Source organism: Bos grunniens, chromosome 9, assembly GCF_055505025.1.
Source record: "Bos grunniens cultivar Pamir isolate PY7600 chromosome 9, Bosgru_T2T1.0, whole genome shotgun sequence".
Classification (NCBI taxonomy): domain Eukaryota; kingdom Metazoa; phylum Chordata; class Mammalia; order Artiodactyla; family Bovidae; genus Bos; species Bos grunniens.
Window position 1 is genome coordinate 47,155,890 of NC_141173.1, and position 13,499 is coordinate 47,169,388.

Sequence of the window (13,499 nt, forward strand, 5' to 3'; positions counted from 1 at the left end):
AGTACTGTGGATACCAGAAAGGCATCTGTTAAGAGAGAGAAAGCATAAGTCATATGCAATTACATTTAATATATTGTAAAATGGAAATAGAAATTTAAAAGGCCTCCTATGTAATCCCAGTGACAATTGAGGTTCCATATGGCTTGTCGTCTCTTCTTTTCACAGCTATTTATAAGGCCTCCTCAGACAGCCATTTTGCTTTTTTGCATTTCTTTTCCATATGGATGGTCTTGATCCCTGTCTCCTGTACAATGTCTCCTTACAAATAGCTGTGAAAAGAAGAGAAGAGAAAAGCAAAGGAGAAAAGGAAAGATATAAGCATCTGAATGCAGAGTTCCAAAGAATAGCAAGGAGAGATAAGAAAGCCTTCCTCAGCGATCAATGCAAAGAAATAGAGGAAAACAACAGAATGGGAAAGACTAGAGATCTCTTCAAGAAAATTAGAGATACCAAGGGGACATTTCATGCAAAGATGGGCTCGATAAAGGACAGAAATCGTATGGACCTAACAGAAGCAGAAGATATTAAGAAGAGGTGGCAAGAATACACAGAAGAAATGTACAAAAAAGAGCTTCATGACCAAGATAATCATGATGGTGTGATCACTCACCTAGAGCCAGTATTCCTGGAATGTGAAATCAAGTGAGCCTTAGAAAGCATCACTACGAGCAAAGCTAGTGGATTTGAGCTATTCAAATCCTGAAAGATGATGCTGTGAAAGTGCTGCACTCAATATGCCAGCAAATTTGGAAAACTCAGCAGTGGCCACAGGACTGGAAAAGGTGTTTTCATTGCAATCCCAAAGAAAGACAATGCCAAAGAATGCTCAAACTACCGCACAATTGCATTCATCTCACACGCTAGTAAAGTAATGCTCAAAATTCTTCAAGCCAGGCTTCAGCAATAGGTGAACTGTGAATTTCTATATGTTCAGCTGGTTTTAGAAAAGGCAGAGGAACCAGAGATCAAATTGCCAACATTTGCTGGATCATCAAAAAAAGCAAGAGAGTTCCAGAAAAACATCTATTTCTGCTTTATTGACTATGCCAAAACCTTTGAGTGTGTGGATCACAATAAACTGTGGAAAAGTCTTAAAGAGATGGGAATACCAGACCACCTGACCTGCCTCTTGAGAAGCCTATATGCAGGTCAGGAAGCAACAGTTAGAACTGGACATGGAACAAGAGACTGGTTCCAAATAGGAAAAGGAATATGTCAAGGCTGCATATTGTCACCCTGCTTATTTAACTTATATGCAGAGTACATCATGACAAACGCTGGGCTGGAAGAAGCACAAGCTGGAATCAAGATTGCTGGGAGAAATATCAATAACCTCAGATATCCAGATGACACCACCCTTATGGCAGAAAGTGAAGAAGAACTAAAAGGCCTCTTGATGAAAATGAAAAGGAGAGTGAAAAAGTTGGCTTAAAGCTCAATATTCAGAAAACGAAGATCATGGCATCTGGTGCCATCACTTCATGGGAAATAGATGGGGAAACAGTGGAAACAGTGTCAGTCTTTATCTTTTTGGGCTCCAAAATCACTGCAGATGGTGACTGCAGCAATGAAATTCAAAGACACTTACTCCTTGGAAGGAAAGTTATGACCAAACTAGATAGTATATTCAAAAGCAGAGACATTATCTTGCCAACAAAGTCCTTCTAATCAAGGCTGTGATTTTTCCAGTAGTCATGTATGGATGTGAGAGTTGGACCATACAGAAAGCTGAGTGCTGAAGAATTGATGCTTTTGAACTGTGGTGTTGGAGAAGACTCTTAAGAGTCCCTTGGACTGCAAGGAGATCCAACCAGTCCATCCTAAAGGAGATCACCCCTGGGTGTTCATTGGAAGGACTGATGCTGAAGCTGAAACTCCAGTTATTTGGCCACCTCATGGGAAGAGTTGACTCATTGGAAAAGACCCTGATTCTGGGAGGGATTGGGGGCAGAAGGAGAAGGTGATGACATAGGATGAGATAGCTAGATGACATCACCGACTCAATGGACATGAGTTTGAGTGAACCACGGGAGTTGGTGATGGACAGGGATGCCTGGCGTGCTGCGATTAATGGGGTTGCAAAGAGTCAGACATGACTAAGTGAACTGAACTGAACTGATGGCTTGTCTAGAGTCTCATATAGTCTTAATAATAGGTTCAGACAAAAAGAAGCCCACTTTCTTATGTATACCAGCAAAGAATTTTTTCTACACTTGAGGTAAGGACAGTAGACTTTGTGAATTGTTGGTATGATTCTCTTCATATTACCTTCAAGAACAGGAAACTGAAAACAAACAATTTGAAATGGAAAAAAAAAAAAGAAGTTAAATATTAAGCTGTGAGAAACACCTCACTAAATGATATTCTACAATTGTGTTTGTGTGTGTATTTCAAATGTATTTGTCTGTAATCATAAGCTTCAGCTTACGGATCTGAGTTGCAATGATACTCACAGCTAATTTTAAAATGGGAATGGTTTCATAACTTCAACATAACTTTACTAATCTCCTTTCTTTACCCCTGAATATTTCTCCTCTTTCAGCTGCTCACAAGCCCCTTATTTATCAAAACCTGAAATTTCCCCCTCAAACTCCTGCCATCAAGTACTTTTGTTTTCCTCCTCTCTGTCCTTAATGTGTTAATATGGAGATTGACTGTTCTTTTTATATTGTCTACAATCTTACTTCTGTGAGCTGGTGATAAAATTAACACAAGTTGAGTTCTTACTGGTTTTCACCATTGCACAGGGATAGTGAATAAAACTCAATTTTTTGGAATATCAACCAATTAATATTTTAACTTTAAAATATCCAATTTTATTTTATTATTTTTGAAATTGTTTTGGAGTATAGATGATTTATAATGTTGTGTTATACATACATATGTATTCATTATTTTTCAGATTCTTTTCTCATATAGGTTATCACAGAATGTTTAGTGGAATTCCCTGTGCTGCATGTATCTTTTTGAATTATGATTTTCTCCAGGTATATGTCCAGTGTGGGATTGCTGGGTTATATGGTAGTTCTGTTTTTCATTTCTTAAGGAACTGCCATACTGTTCTCCATAGTGATTGTACCAATTTACATTCCCACCAAAAATATGAGAGGGTTCCACTTTCTGCACACCCTATCTAGCTTTATTGTTTGTAGACTTTTTGATGATGGCCATTCTGACTGGTGTGAAGCGGTACCTTATTATAATTTTGATTTGCATTTCTCTGATAATTAGTGATGTTGAGCACCTTTTCATGTGCTTTTTGGCCATCTGTATGTCTTCTTTGGAAAAGAAAAATAGGTAGATTTTGCTAACATCTCTGGTGCATCCCACTATCTTCTTTCTGTCTTTGTGTAATTCCAATATCCCACTATCAGTAACTAGATTATTGAGTGACAAAGAATAATAAGAAAATAAAGAGAAGATATGGAACATTCAGATGTTAATTAATTTTGTTGCAGTCACATTTAAAGCCATACATAATATAAAGTGGTAATAATTATGAAGATAATCTAAAAATCTAAAAAGATGATGATTATATTAATTAGGGCTCTTAGTTGAAAGTACCAGAAATCCAGTTCTGGGTATGCTTGGTAGAATGGGGAAATAATGGGATGGATAATTTTAAATTTAAAAAATTAAATTAAAAAAATTAAAATGTAAATATAATGAAGTACTCACTTTATATCAGGAGAGGTAAAATCATGTGGGGAGCCAAATTCAACTATATTCCTCTATAAAGTATGTTCATCATTCATTCTCTATCTTCTGCTTTTCCCTCTCCCTCTCTGTCTCATTCTCTCACATACCTTCTCTCCAGTGCCTCATTTCTTCTTTCTCTTACCTGTGTGTTTGTTATATTTTCTTGATGCAAATAGAATGTCTGTTTTTACCTGTCAAAGAATATGATTGTCATCAATCCCCACATTTCAGTTTTTGCAACTCATGGTACCAAATTAGAGGAACCTATTTGTGTGTTTGTGTGTGTGTGTCTGTGGCATTTTCTAATTCCTAGAATGAAAAAAGAACAGAAAAGAACTCAGAGAAGCTCTCTGATAGCCATTAGTTGTTGTTTAGTTGCTAAGTTGTTTAAGTCTTTTGTGACCCTTTGGACTTTAGGACCTGCCAGAGTCCTCTGTTCATGGGATTTCCCAGGCAAGAATGCTGCAGTGAATTTCCATTCTCTTCTCCAGGGTATCTTCCCGACCCAGGGATTGAACCCACATCTTCTTCCTGGCAGGAGAATTCTTTACCACTGAGCCACCAGGGAAATTCCTGATTAGCCATTCCCCTTGATAGATCAATAGTGGTAGAGGAGATGAGAACTAAAAATCATGGTACTCTTGTGCAAACTCACAGGAAGAATAATGAAAGAAACAGTTTCCAGATAAAGGGGAGATATTTCTTATATTATCATCCTCAGTTCAGTTCAGTCACTCAGTCATGTCCGACTCTTTGCGACCCAATGGACTACAGAATGCCAGGCCTCCCTGTCCATCACCAACTCCCGGAGTTTACTCAAACTCATGTCCATTGAGTCACTGAAGTCATCCCCCCATCTCATCCTGTCATCCCCTTTTCTTCCCACCTTCAATTTTCCCCAGCATCAAGGTCTTTTCCAATGAGTCAGTACTTCACATCAAGTAACCAAAGTATTGGAGTTTCAGCTTCAACATAAGTCCTTCCAATGATTATATAGGACTGATTTCTTTAGGATGGACTAGTTGGATCATCTTGCAGTCCCAGGGACTCTCAAGAGTCTTCTCCAACACCACAGTTCAAAAGCATCAATTCTTCGGCACTCAGCTTTCTTTATAGTCCAACTCTCACATCCATACATGACCACTGGAAAAACCATAGCCTTGACTAGATGGACTTTGGTGGCAAAATAATGTCTCTGCTTTTTAATATGCTGTCTAGGTTGGTCATAACTTTTCTTCCAAGGAGCAAGCATCTTTGAAATTTTGGCTGCAGTCACCATCTGTGGTGATTTTGGAGCCAAAGAAAATAAAGTCTCTCATTGTTTCCATTGTTTCCCCATCTATATGCTGTGAAGTGATGAGACCAGATGCCATGATCTTAGTTTTCTGAATATTGAGTTTCAAGCCAACTTTTTCACTCTCTTTCACTTTCATCAAGAGCCCTTTAGTTCCTCTTCACTTTCTGCCATAAGGGTGGTGTGATCTGCATATCTGAGGTTATTGGTATTTCTCCTGGCAATCTTGAACCCAGCTTGTGCTTTATCCAACCCAGCCTTTCTCATGATGTACTCTGCATATAAGCTAAATAAGCAGGGTGACAAATACAGCCTTGATGTACTCCTTTCCTGATTTGGAATTAGTCTGTATTTCCATGTCCAGTTCTAACTGTTGCTTCCTGATCTGCATACAGATTTCTCAGGAGACAAGGCCGGAAGCTGACTGTGGCTCAGATCATGACCTCCTTATTACCAAATTCAGACTTAAATTGAAGGAAGTAGGGAAAGCCACTGGGCCATTAAGGTATGACCTAAGTCAAATCCCTTATGATTGTACAGTGGAAGTGACAAATAGATTGAAGGGATTATATCTGATAGAGTGCCTGAAGAATTATGGACAGAGGTTTGTGACATTGTACAGGAGGCAGGGATCAAGACCATCCACATGGAAAAAAAATGCAAAAAGGTTGTCTGAGGAGGCCTTACAAATAGCTGTGAAAAGAAGAGAAGTGAAAGGCAAAGGAGAAAAGGAAAGATACATCCATTTGAATGCAGAGTTGCAAAGAATAGCAAGGAGAGATAAGAAAGCTCCTCAGTGATCAGTGCAAAGAAATAGAGGAAAACAATAGAATGGAAAAGACTAGAGATCTCTTCATAAAAATTAGAGATACCAAGGGAACATTTCATGCAAAGATGGACACAATAAAGGACAGAAATGGTATGCATGAAACAGAAACAGAAGATATTAAAAAGAGGTGGCAAGAATACACAGAGAACTATACAAAAACGATCTTCACAACCCAGATAATGATGATGGTGTGATCACTCACCTAGAGCCAGACATCCTGGAATGCAAAGTCAAGTGGGCCTTGGGAAGCATTGCTACAAACACAGCTAGTGGAGGTGATTGAATTCCGGTTGAGCTATTTCAAATCCTAAAAGATGATGCTGTGAAAGTGTTGCACTCAATATGCCAGCAAATATGGAAAACTCAGCAGCGGCCACAGGACTGGAAAAGTTCAGTTTTCATACCAATCCCAAAGAAAGGCAATGCCAAATAATGCTCAAACTACCACACAATTGCATTCATCTCACATGCTAGTAAAGTAATGCTCAAAATTCTCCATGCTAGGCTTCATAGTACATGAACCATGAACTTACAGATATTCAAGTTGGTTTTAGAAAAGGCATAGGAGCCAGAGATCAAATTTCCAAGATCTATTGGATCATTGAAAAAGCAAGAGAGTTCCAGAAAAACATGTACTTCTGCCAAATCAAAATGGAAAAAAAGAGCACATACAGCTATTAAAGTGCAATTTTTAGTTGCTGTTTTATATTTTCAGAAATGTCATTTATATGAGCAGCTTGTTCTATGCTTAGGGTGTAATTAATACTTGGAATTCTCATTCCTCCATGGTACTGAAAGAACTCAAATCAGATTAAAAAATTTATAATGGCCAATTATTTGTTTGCTAATTATACTTTAGGGCATAAATTGTATTAGAGTTTCAGGACGGTGATTATTCCTCAGAAGTTATGTACACTAAGCATAATTTCTTTGGAAAATTTATCATATTTTATTTTCTACCTTTTTTGTTGTATAAATCATTTAATGAAGGACTTTTTTCTATGAAATAATCCTGTACTAGCTTATAAAACTATCGCAGATTCTGTTTATTTGATCTAAGGTTCTATTTTACTACAAGTATTGCTAAATTTGTAGCATACATGTGTGCTCAGTTCCTCAGTTGTGTCTGACTCTTAGAGACCCCATGGATTTGTAGCCTGCCAGGTTCCTCTGTCCGTGGGATTTCTCAGGCAAGAATACAGGAGTGGTTTGCCATTTCCTCTGCAGGAGATCTTCCCTACCCAGGGATCTAACCCATGTTTCTTGAGTCTCCTGTATTGGGAGGCAAATTCTTTACTATTGTGCTACCTGGAAAGCCCCTGTAAATCTGTAGTATAGACATAAAATTTCATATGGGATTCACATTATATCAATGTTAGGAAATTATTTCCCATTCACTTTATTCCAAAATTTTATATATTCTAGCAGGGAAATTTTTGCCAAATATTAGAAATATCCTTGAAGTTAGGACAAATCAAGTAACGTTATGAAGAAAAGATGTCATATGTCATTCTTTCAATACTTTGAAAGAATCCCTCTTAATAACACCAGCTAAGATCATAGAGTTCTAGCTGTCCTCCAGTAAGTAGTTTTAGCTGATTATGTGTTTTGGATAGAGAATGGGTCAATATAATGCCAAAGGAAACAAAAACAGTTACTCAAAAAGACATATGTACCTCCATTCCATTGCAGCATTATTTATAAGAGTAGAGAATTTATTATTTTGACTGTTCAAATAATCTTTCATAAATTTGTTTCTTTTTTTAAGTTAGTTTTTATATTCAGGGAAATAACTCTACTTGTACTTAATGTCTTTTTCATGATAAATGTTAAAGGATTCCCACTGGTAGCCTTGTGTTGTTATCAACAAGAATGTCTCTCAATGTTAGCCAGTGATTGAAAAATAGACCAAGTTTAGTAGACCCAAATCTGGCCTGATTTTAATTTTGTCTGTTATATTAGCCAGTACTTCTGAATATCTATAGTTCAATAACTGCATTTGAAATTATGATACAAACTCCAGGAATCTAAAGTGCAATGTGATTTGTCAATGATTAAAGCATATTTATTATTGAGGTAGAATAAAATGCTGTTGGAGAAGGAAATGGCAACCCACTCCAGTGTTCTTGCCTGGAGAATCCCAGGGACGGCGAAGCCTGGTGGGCTGCCGTCTATGGGGTCGCACAGAGTCGGACACGACTGAAGCAACTTTGCAGCAGCAGCAGCAGCAGAATAAAATGTACTTTACTGTTTTGATTTTTTTTTTTTTTTTTTAGTTTTTTTTCACACCTCCTTCTCTTCCTTCCCCTCCTTCTCCCTGTCTCTGTCACCCTCCTCCTCCTTTCTGTCTGTCTGTCTCTCTCCTTCCTCTCTTCTCGCTTTTCAATTCAATCTATGCATGTGTGGGTGGGTAGCCTTTAGTAATCAGAATATTAAATCAGAAGCTCCTTCTTTAACTCAGCATGTAAACAGAAGTTTAATAGAACACCATTCCACTCATCTTTATCTGTAAAAGGAAATCGTAAATATTCATCATGGATCCATGTCACATTTTCTACGGAAGTATAAGAGCTTATTTAAAACAAATAAGACAATTTTGACTAGAGAAGGGCAGATAACAGAGGGGGAAAATGTTGATAAAATCTTGGGAATTGCAGAGACTGGTATTTTTTAACTTTTCTAACTATAGAGAGAAAAATCAGGCAAGAGATGTGCTTAATCTCACATACAGTGGTTTTCCAGAAGGATTTAATAACTTCTCAAGGCTTCATATATATTTAAGAATTGCTGCTTTAGCTTTACTAACATCAACATCACAAATTTTCATACCAAGATGTATTTAATGCCATTTGTTACTTTTTTTTTTTAAATAGACTTTTTGTTTTACAGTAGTGTGGCTCATAGCAAAATTACATGGAAAGTACGGAGACCACCCATATAGCTCCTACCCCAATGCACACACTGCCTCCTCCATTGTCAATATCCCCCACCAAAGTGACAGACTTGCTTTAATTGATGATTCTATATTGATGCAGCGTTATCACCCAAACTCCGTAGCTTATACTAGTGTTCTCTTGGTGTTTTATATTTTATGGCTTTTAACAAATGTATAATAACACATATCCACCACTACAGTACCTTACTGTATATGGTATGTTTCACTGTCCTAAAAATCCTCTATGCTCTATTCTTAAAATCCTCTATGCTCTATTCTTCCCTCTTCCCTAACCCCTGGAAACCACTGGCTTTTTAATTATCTCCAAAATTTTGCCTTTTCCCGACTGTCACATAGTTGAACTTGCCTAGTATATAGTCTTTCAGATTGACTTCTTTCACTCAATAATATGCAGTTACATTTCCTCCTGGTCTCTTCATGACTTGATAGCACAAATATTTTCAGTGCTGAATAATATTCCATTATCTTTATGTACTAAAGTTTATCCATCCCCTTGATGAAGGACATCTTCGTTGCTTCCATATTTTGGCAATTATGAATAAAGCTACTATAAACATTCATGTGCAGGTTTTCTGTGGATGTGTTTTCAGCTCCTTTGGGTAAATACTACAAAGTGTGATGATTTCTGTATGCTTAGTTTTGTGAGAAAAAGTATGCTCAGTTTTGTGAGAAACCACCAGACGCTCTTCCAAAGTGGCTGTACCATCTTGTGTTCCTACTGGTAATGAAAAAGAGTGTTGCTCCATATTCTTGGCAACATTTGGTGCTGCTGGTGTTCAGGATTTTAGCCATTTTAAAGGGTGTATAATGATTGATTATAATTTTTCATATTGCTGTTACTAAGCCCAGAGAATTAAGCAAGTTTCAGGAATATATATCAATGAAATTCCACATGAAAACTGATTTCCAAACCACATCCAAAACACAGAGACCCAAGAAATTGAAAGTTATTGTGATAAGCTTAGTTACTTTCTATCTGTGTGAACTATTTTCAAGGATATAAGAATAGTACAATAGTACCAATATTCTATTGGTAGAATAGTACCTCTCCTTAAAGCACTAAAGAGTCCAAAGTGAAATGAGTTATGAAACCAAGGATGTAAGTTTACACATCTTCTGAATGATGAGAACTATGGGTACTAGCTGATGATTAATTTGTTTCAAAGCATTTTAATTCAATTTCCCCTAAACAGGGTATCAGTCAAGTAAAGCATATTAACACAATTCCAACAACAACAACAACAACAACAACAACAAAATATCAGCAAACTTTGTTGATACTATGCCTGCTGGGAAGGAAACCATAATATTAAAAAAAAAAAAATCAGTGCTTTAGATGAAATGGGTATATTCACAGAACTTGCTTTTTTGTTGTTGTTATTAGAGGTGCTTAAAGAAAGTATCACATTTACACACACCTACATGTCCTATATTCTTTTAAAATTCTATTTTACACTGTAATGCTAAATGTAATAAAACCTCTATGTGGTAAATGCTTTCTAAGCATTAATATGTGAATTTTAGATCTTGACAGCCTGGTTTCCCTCTCCAGTATCTGAATTGTTCATGTTTTTATCTCTCTTCTTTTTAAATTACTTATCTATTTTCTCTGTATTGCTTTAGCTTTTTATTATGCATAAACTTCTGTTTTAAACAGAAAATTACTGATTCTTCACTAGTATCAAAACCTCATCATTGGTAAGCAATTTCAAATTCTCTGGAAACAGTTCAAATAAGTTTTGTAAATAAATTTGAAAATGATGGCAAGAATAGAGAGTATGAAATTTTTAGAGTCGCATAGCTTATAGGAAATTATATTTAGCCATTTTGGCTTAATATTTTAGGGTCATATTAAAGAACATGTACTAGACACTCATAAATACTCAAAGTTATAAATAATATACTTCAGCAAGTAAATAAATTATGTTGATATCAATGTATCATGAATTTTTGTGTGATAGCATTATAATAATTTAATATTAAGAGTAACTTTGTGAGGAAGGTATTAGTATTCCCATTTTCTAATGGGAAGGACTTAGCAATAGACAATACATTGGAAACTTCAGTTTATAAATTCAAAGATCGAATGACAATCAACTAGTATATGGTTACAGAACAGTGATAAGCTCTAGTGTCTCATTATAAAGAAGCAATAGTTATAAATTTTAAATTTTCGAATTAACAACAATACAAATAAAGACTAAGGATTTTCATATATCAACTTTTCAGAAGGTATTACTGAGAATTATTGAATTGTTTTTATTAAATAAATGTTTCCCTAATGGACATCCTTTCTATTTAAGCATAGTTGACTTCCAAAAAGATAATTTCCAAATTACCTCTCAATGTCCTCTATTAAAACAGATATCCTTTAAAACAGACAAATCAAGCTTTTCTCAATTTGTCAGCCGTAGGGGAGTTACATTGTTCAGAAGGAAAAAAGATGGATATTCTAAATAGAATGTTTTTGGATGCCTTTCATGAGACATCAGTGGGTCTTTAAAGAGAGTTTATTGATTCTTCAGGCAGCACCCGAGGCAGTCCAAGATCTATTGCTCTGTCACTTTAAAGGCAGCAGTAGATGTGCCACTTTTCCTAGGAGATCGTTCCCTTAAGACTTAAATTTCTACAAACCAATTGCATCTGTCATCTCCTGCTTGATCCACTGAGTCCCACAGGCCATGTCTGAATGGTTAAAAGCTATATTTTTGCCCCAAATGCTTGTTGGAACAAATACATTTTTGAAGGCGGAAATTCTATAAATGAAAACTATGCATCCAAACCTGTAAACATCAGCGAGAGGAGCTGTGACCAGGGGAGAAGCAGACAGTGGAATTCTGAGGAAGACAACCAGACGCAGTCCGTGGGTCACCCGGTACAGCGTCTCGGCCGCACATCCAGTGTCTCTGTGGATACTTCTAGGGAAGAGAAGTTTATTTTATAAGAAAATCCATTTCATTTTGGGATTGAAAACTTGTGAAAAATGATATTTATGTTATTCCAGAATCCAGCTTCTTCTGACTTTAATTTTATTGTCACGAGGTCAGCACTTTGAAGATTGCTGTTAGGATGACGTAAACAAAACATATTTCTTTCATTTTTGTATTTGCAGTATAGTCAGTCGCTCTCCTTGTCATGTCCTTGGAATGCACTGGGTTTTGCAGTGTTCCTTAAAGTAAGTGTTCAACTGAAAAATACATATATAATTGACAGTATAAGTAAAGGATGAATAAAAATTTTAAGTAGTTCTGGATCAGTGTCCAAACCCACTAGAACTCATAGGCCCTTCTTCTAGGTGATGGCTTGAGTGTGTGTTTTGTCATATGAAGGATTTCTGAAAAATGAGATGTGCCTTTCTCACGAGGAAAGAAAGGAAATATATTTAGGTGTAGATTCAAATACATTTGGATTATCATATATATTTTAAAGTACATGTTAGAGAAAAGCTTGTGCTTATTAGCAGATGGTAATCTCAAAAATTATTATGTATTAGTTATTTTAAGATCAGTTTTACTAACTAATATGGTTTCATCAGTTAAATATGAGCAGCTGCTGTTAGTGAGTAGGTGTTCACATTCCTATGAATACACCAATTAGGAATCAAGTTCCATTTCTAAAGCAGCAATTTTGGAGAATTATAGTACAGGGATAAGGACGTGAGCTTTACAGTCAAATTATTTGATCTGCTTCCTTCTTTACCAATTCAATTCAAACAAATATGTTTTTGTCTCATGGGTCTGTCATGCCTATTTAATTTGATTTGCTCAAATGCTTGGATTAACAAGGTTTGACAGTCCAACTACCTCATTGCTGAGACAATTGGACCTTCCTACCTCCCTCCTACCAGATATAATACTCAGCAATGTGTTCTGGGGAAACAGAGTGGGATCAAATGATACATAAGATTCAATATGTGTGCATGAGCCTTGGTGCCTAAATTGGGACTGTGTCTTAGAAATGTGGCATGTGAAAAGATACTCTGTATACCTCCTATGGTATGAATGCAGTCTTAAGAGATGTATTACTCCAATACAACTTTACATGTCTTGTACTAAGGACTTTCAGTTTGCCAGTTAAATGATTACTTAGAACAGAAAAGACATTGTGATATTCCCCGAGCCCTCCTGGTACAAAGCCATCTAAAATAAAAATATTTAAAATTAATCTTTCAATAGCAAGATAGTAAGGAAATCCTCAGAAGCTATCGACAGAAAGCTTAAATATAGGAAAATAAGCAAATACTGAAGATGGATGTTACCTTGGGATCTCTGCCAAGTAACTCCTGCCCTGTAACTTCAGTTTTAAAGACCATATGTGAGTGACACATATTAGGATATATATAATGGTAAAGTAAGTGAGAGATTCAGAATTAACTCAGAGCCCTCAAACAATGATGCCCTTTGGGGATGAAATAAAACAAACCTTTTTTTTTTTTTTGTTTGTTTGATGTGAAATATTAACATCAAGAAAAATTTGCCTCTGAGTAGCTTTAGGAAAACAAACAAACAAAAAACAAACATCTCCTGAGAATTCATAACCATCCTTCCTGGCTTAGGGACTAGAAATAACACTAATTGGTCCTGAAACCCACAACCAGAAATTTTATTTTCAATTGATCCTCAGGTGCCTGTTAGAAGCATATGCAAGTCTTCTCTGGAGAGAAAAACACATTCAACACTGTCTTCAAGATAATCCCACAATAAACTTCCAGGAAAAGTTAT

The 13,499-nt window shown here is 36.2% G+C and overlaps 1 protein-coding gene across 18 annotated transcripts in view; it reads left to right on the forward strand.

The window, feature by feature from the left end:
• The window catches only part of LOC147365924 (uncharacterized), an 851,918-nt gene that overhangs the window by 551,393 nt on the left and 287,026 nt on the right, over window positions 1-13,499 (forward strand). Inside the window, exon 5 of one of the 18 annotated variants that reach the window (XR_015133040.1) lies at window positions 5,389-5,603. The exons of the other annotated variants lie outside the window; for them this stretch is intronic. The gene's annotated coding sequence lies outside the window, so the exon portion shown is untranslated. Of the gene's footprint in view, window positions 1-5,388; window positions 5,604-13,499 lie in introns of those variants that run through there. 18 annotated transcript variants of the gene reach the window in all.